The sequence below is a fragment of the Octodon degus genome, unplaced genomic scaffold (assembly GCF_000260255.1).
Source record: "Octodon degus isolate 3935 unplaced genomic scaffold, OctDeg1.0 scaffold00128, whole genome shotgun sequence".
NCBI lineage: Eukaryota > Metazoa > Chordata > Mammalia > Rodentia > Octodontidae > Octodon > Octodon degus.
Genome location: NW_004524704.1, coordinates 2,289,446 through 2,295,445, shown reverse-complemented (window position 1 = coordinate 2,295,445; position 6,000 = coordinate 2,289,446). Strand labels below are relative to the sequence as shown.

The following is a 6,000-nucleotide window of genomic DNA, read 5'->3' as shown; positions in this document are numbered from 1 at the left end:
AGTTAAGACAACATGTGCTTTGTTGCTCCTCACCGTGCTTAGGACTTCGGGGGTTGCTCACTGGGATGTCCTTCTGCCGGATTTCCTGCACTTATTCGTGCAGCCACAATTGCTCAGAGGCCGACTGAAGTGCAAAGGTCCATGACAGTCTCTGTCATCTGCATGGTGGTTGGTGGTGAATATCAGCTCATTCATCTAAACGTTGCAGTTGGACAGCTCATCTGTAATCTATGTGGGCTTCGATTCTCCAGTAGGCCTCCTGGGGCTTCTACCCACAGTGGCCTCAGGCAGATACATCACATGAACAAGCATGCTGAAGAAAAGTGTATCCAGTCATACTCGTTGAAGAACAGTAAGGCGGACTTAATTTAGGAACAGCATGTTAGCATGGAATGCACGGCAACGAGATTCTGCAGTGGGGAGAGAGCTTGTACTCAACTCCATACACAGCAGAGGCAAGTGAGAGTTTATGACCAAGGAAATGAGAGGCCAGCAGCTGGAAAGTTACTGGGAGGAAATGTCAAGTTTAGAGAGAATTTGGGCTAAAATGACCTAGCAAGATTCTTGCTGAAGATAGGATAGACACACTGAGACATCACAGGGGAAGGGAGTGCTGGAGGATATGAAACCCAGTCAGATATTAAGAGTGATCGGGTCATGGGTGGGAACTGGCTCTTACCAAACTGATTTGGCAAAGGAATTTGCTAATGCTGGGGTTTATGAGGAAGCATACAGGTAGGCCTAGAAGAAAGTTTAGCAGCTTGACTGAAGTTTGGACAAGTGAAGAATCTTCTTCAATAACTACTAGGCTCTTTGAGACCTTAGTTGGCAAGTCACATACCACTTCTAAGCACATCATAGCCTTTTTTGGTGGAAGCAAGACACCATCTCTGCATTGGGATGGAAGGGATTATTATGCATATCATACCCTTCGGGAGAAATAACTTCTGTCTTTTTTGTATAACCCCTCTTCCTCTCTTCCACAAGAGTTTCATTGTGTTAGCATGTCAGGCTGGAAGTCCAGGATGTCATGATCTAAATTAGGTGCAGAGGTAGAGGCAACACCAAGGGTACAGTTACATAGATGAAGTACCTTTCATTTGAGAGCTCTGTGAACCCAAGACAATGGTTATTTCCCCCTCACATATTCAATGTCTTCTTGTCTTGATGAGAAATGAATAAGATAACCACAGCAGAACTCCCATTGACAAAAGGGGTGGACGGGAGGCATATAACAATTACTGGCCCACAGTAATTCTGAAATTCAGCTGGATCCTGTTGTCTTGTCCACAAAGTAAGGATGTTCCCAAATTAGAGCCCAGTTCTGCTCCTTGGGAGTGGTATCCAAGCCATTGCTCTCTGTGGCTCCTAACGCTTGCCTTGACCTTGCCTCTAACTTTGTCACTTCTGCTTCTGAGGCCTATCATTAAGGAGAAATGGTTCATGTGTACGACTGAGTTCTCCCTACAGCCTACCTTCTGATCACTTGATCAGAAAGGGATCTGGAAGCACTAGAACTGGCCTAGAAGGGATGCTAGACACAACTATGACCTGGTCTCACCACTCACTAGATGCGTTCTCCACTCACTAGATCATTCATCGTTCACTGGATTCACACTTCCTTTGTCAATTCCTTTAAATCACCTGTGCTTCAGCTTCCTGGTGTATAAAACAGTAAGTCACTTCTGAGGGGCTTCCTCCATGCTTTCCCTGGAGGAGCTGCTTGGGCACCACCAAAGCAGCTCTGCAGCATGGCCGTGAGTCCCAGCACATGAGGAGTGCAGCCACGGGGTCTCGCCATGGAAATTGGCTCAAATTCCCACCGCCCTGCTGCAGTTTTGCCTACAAAGTGTCTGCTTCAAAAAAACTCATAGAGAACAGACTTTGGTTTTTCTCCTGAGATCTGTTTCCCAGTTCCCTGTCCTCAGCAGAGCCCCTCTCCCACCTCAGGTGGTACATGGGGGCTTGGCGGACATTCTGAGTACCCAAGTCTTCCTTCTCCACTGTGCCACACTGCTCTTCTGCACCACCCCACCTCCATGTACTCTTTCTTCTTGCCTGAGTCCTGCTCCCCAACCACTCCACAGCCCAAAGGACATTTTCTTCTCTCTCAACTTTTTGTTTACCTTTTTTTTTTCTTTTGCTTTGTTTTGCAGTGCTGGAAATCAAACCAAATTAAGGAGGGCTTTCATGTGCCAAGCAAGTGTTTTGCCAGAGCTAATCCCCTGTCCTGAATGTTTCTGATCCTTCTCAGCTGGATGCAATTTTTACCTTTTTGCAATCCCTGAGGTTCCCCATGTGTCACTGAAGTTGCCACCCTCAGACAATACTCCAATGTACACACTTAAGTACTTACCGTATTCTACTAAATGTCACTTTCCCAGAGGCAGGAGATGGGCTTTGTAAATTCATACCACAAAAATAAGCAATTTTGGACATCTTCCACATTAAAGCCCAGACAGAATTTGGTACATAAACATTTGTCAAATTGAGTTAAAAGAAAACAAATTGAGTACATGCAATCACAGGCCGGTGTCCCTAAGAACAATCGTCTGTAAGGACAGCACTGCCCACAACAAAAAGAAGAAAAATGAAACATCTATGATCTCCTGCCACATGGACTATTGTTATGAATTTGGGGACTTGGCTCAATAGGCTCTTTCCTCCATGTTGATATGATGATCCCGAAGATAGGACAGTCCAAACAGAAAACAGAGTTCCACTCTATGCCTATGCTTAGAGGAAAATGATCTTTGTAGAACTTTGTAATTCACAGCAAGGGATACAAATATTAAGCAGGGCTGGTGACCCCTCTGTTTAGGTTAGGGATACAGCTGTCACTGAGCCATATCCTTTCTGAGAAACAATCCATGCACCCTAGATAAGGTTTCAAGAGGCTCGTGAGCCAGGCAAATTACTTAACTGAGCCTCTGGGTCTCTTGTCATGCACTCTCTGGGATGGTGTAGAGGCTTTCTGTAGTCTCAGAACAGTTCCAAAGGCAAAATCGATATCAGAAAATGCTGTGTTATCTTTCTACCATTGAATGAGTTGCTTTCCTTTCTGGCTATTTCCTCTAGAAGGGAAATTGAAATAACTCTTAAAGGTCCCTCCTAGTTCTGCTCTTCCAGGATTCTATTCTGGGCTGTAAGTTGAATTCCCAGAGTCCTGGCCTACTGTCCTTGCTTTCTCTGCTTCTAAAAGTATATATGACTCAGTTTTGCCATGGCTCTCCACACAGGCATGCCTCCCTGTTCTCTGGAATAGTGTGACTCCGCAGGTGGTGCTTGCTCATCTGCCATGAAAAAGTCCTTAAACCCAGAAGTTACAAGGAGGGAAGGTTCCAACAAGTCCTCAGTAGATCTCTTTATTTCAAATGATCTTGGTTCATTTCCACTGAAAGTGTCCATGCTCAAACACTACAGAGGCCCCAAGGATGCCAAGATGTAGGAAGAGGGTGCTCTGTCTGTTACTAATGCTCAAGGCATGAGGACTCACTGGCAATTGATTTTGTGTGGCATAGTTTACAGATCACAAACAAGCTTAGCACCACCAGGAATAGCAATGGGTAGCAGCAATCTCTGTGTTGAACTCTTATTTACCATCTTGTGGTTGCTTTATTAGTGTTTACTGGTTAGAATATTAGCTTTTCAGGTTTAGAAGGGAATCTAGATCTCAGAAAGTACAAAGTCCTTTTTAGAGATGTGTAACTAGGTGCAATTCTGTAGCATTTTGTGGTGGAGTTAGGACCTCTAAATAACAGGTCCATATACCTTAGAGTACTCCAAAGAGGAAGCCACCGAGATAATTATTCACTGCATGCTCAAAGAATAACTCAGAATAACCTCTAAATAGCAGTTCTATACACCTTAGAGTACTCCAAAGCAGAGGTCACTGAAATAGAGAACCTCTAATAGCAGTTCTATACACCTTAGAGTACTGCAAAGCAGAGGTCCCTAAGGTAGAGCACAAGTTCACATACTTACCTATAGAAAAATTTCCCCACAAGCCTCACCCTAAATATATTTAGTCTTCTTTCTTATTAAATTCCCACAAGAGCAGTTTAAGTGTTTTCTCACTCAGAACATTAAAAATAAACCAAAAGTACAACTACTAGACTGATTAAAAGACAGGAAAAGACTACTACATAAAAGAGGCATAAAAATTGCCAAGACATACAGTCTGACAGCATTCCATGAAAGGCAAACAGTGTCACACAATGCAGCCTCGCCAAGTGTCTCCCTCTAATGCTGTATCTTGATAATTGAAACTTATAAGGATGTCCCTGGATCACCAAGAATGTGACAGCACGCTTCATGAAAGAAAATAGGGATTTGTATAAAGTACTTTCTACAAAAAGTGTTGCATCTAAAAGAAAAACTTGGAAAGTTTACGCATAGGAAGACTTGCAGCTATTTGGAAACCTCAGTTCACCAAAAGAGCACAGCAGCAGGGTTATCCAAGGTGGCATGTCAGCTGTATGAGGAAAGGCACATTCTACCCTAAGGAGGCTGGGGTGAAATCCCTGGTATCTGCAGAGAAGAAGAACAAATAGCAAAGTCATGATCTCATTTTCTGTTTACACTTCAATTCCCAATGTTAGTGATTAATTATCCTTGTGTTTTGTTGCCAGGACAAAATGATGTTTTTCTTTAAAATGCCTTCTTATTTTAAATAAATAAATGATTAGTTTCAAAAACAGAAGTGCCAAATGTCAAGATGCTTCTGACATACTAAGTTAATGAATGAAACAATGAACTTAACGGAAGCTACTTAGAGATAGACAGCCCGTAGGGACAGGCCTCCTTTAATGACTTACCGTTCTTCCTAAGATTTCTACATGCGTCTTGCCTAAGGCGTCACCCAGAAATTACAAGCACAAATACAAGCTTGAAAGAATCAAGTTAGGTATAAGATGACAAGACTAGTGGGTAGGGCAAGAATTCCTAGTCAAATTAAATTCATCATCCAGCTACCCAACATGCTTCCTAAACTGGACACACACTGAGCTTTATGCAATCATCACAGGATGTCTGCTTTGTTCGCTGAATCCCTCTGGGCCTTCTGGTTCCTTCAAAGTTGTTGGGAATTCTTCCAGCAAGTACATGATGTTTTTTCACATGTGGTCTGAACACACACAGACACCATTTCTAGGTGACTTCAATATACTTTCTTAATTTTAAGAACTACCTATTAAATACAGTTCTGATTACATGATTTTCCATGGAGAAGTTTTTAATGCCTTCCACTTACAGAAGTAGTGGTATCTACAGTCAATCATAACCTACTATCCACATATCCATCCCTCGAATAATTCTAACAGACATCTGGGCTTCTCATCGTTCTCAGGATGGGTCTACACCTTTAGTTCTTGTTAACAAGTATTTATTGGATAACTACAATGTGACAGGTCCTCTCCCACTCCCTGGGGACAGATCTGTAAGAACTGTCTTACTTTCCAGTTTATGTTCTAGTGAGGATTTCACCTCCTTCTGAGTATTTGCACTAAAGTGCTTGTCATGCTGTAGCATAGCCCCCTTTGCACCCTTTTTCCTCAGTTTGAACACTGCTGTCCTGTGCACAGCCCTATGTCTTCTCATTTTTTCAGCGCTCTCAGCTCATGCTGTGCTCAGTGGCCAGCACACACTGGGTGCTCAAGGAAGAACTTATGCACAAAGTTTCATTCTCTAGCAATGTAGTCAATCTCTATTACATATAGAACCTGCCCCCAGGCATGTAACTCTTGTTAAGTGGTTTTTAAAAATTATTTTATTGAGAAAGGAATAGCAATGTGACAGTTTCAAAACAGATTAGTAGGACAGTTACAATAATTAATACATTGCATATTGTTGTCTTCATAGTAGTTGTTCATAGTACAAGATGCACACATGATAGCCTGTCCAAACACTATTAGTACAAATCTTTCTTCTCATCGAATTAAGAGAAAATAACTGTACATCTATTCTATTTTGTATATACAGATAAAAAAAGGTCCTCTATTT

The 6,000-nt window shown here is 42.3% G+C and overlaps 1 protein-coding gene across 3 annotated transcripts in view; it reads left to right on the top strand.

Moving 5' to 3' along the window:
- Positions 1–6,000, top strand: part of Masp1 (mannan binding lectin serine peptidase 1) — a 68,262-nt gene that overhangs the window by 21,720 nt on the left and 40,542 nt on the right. The window lies entirely within an intron of this gene.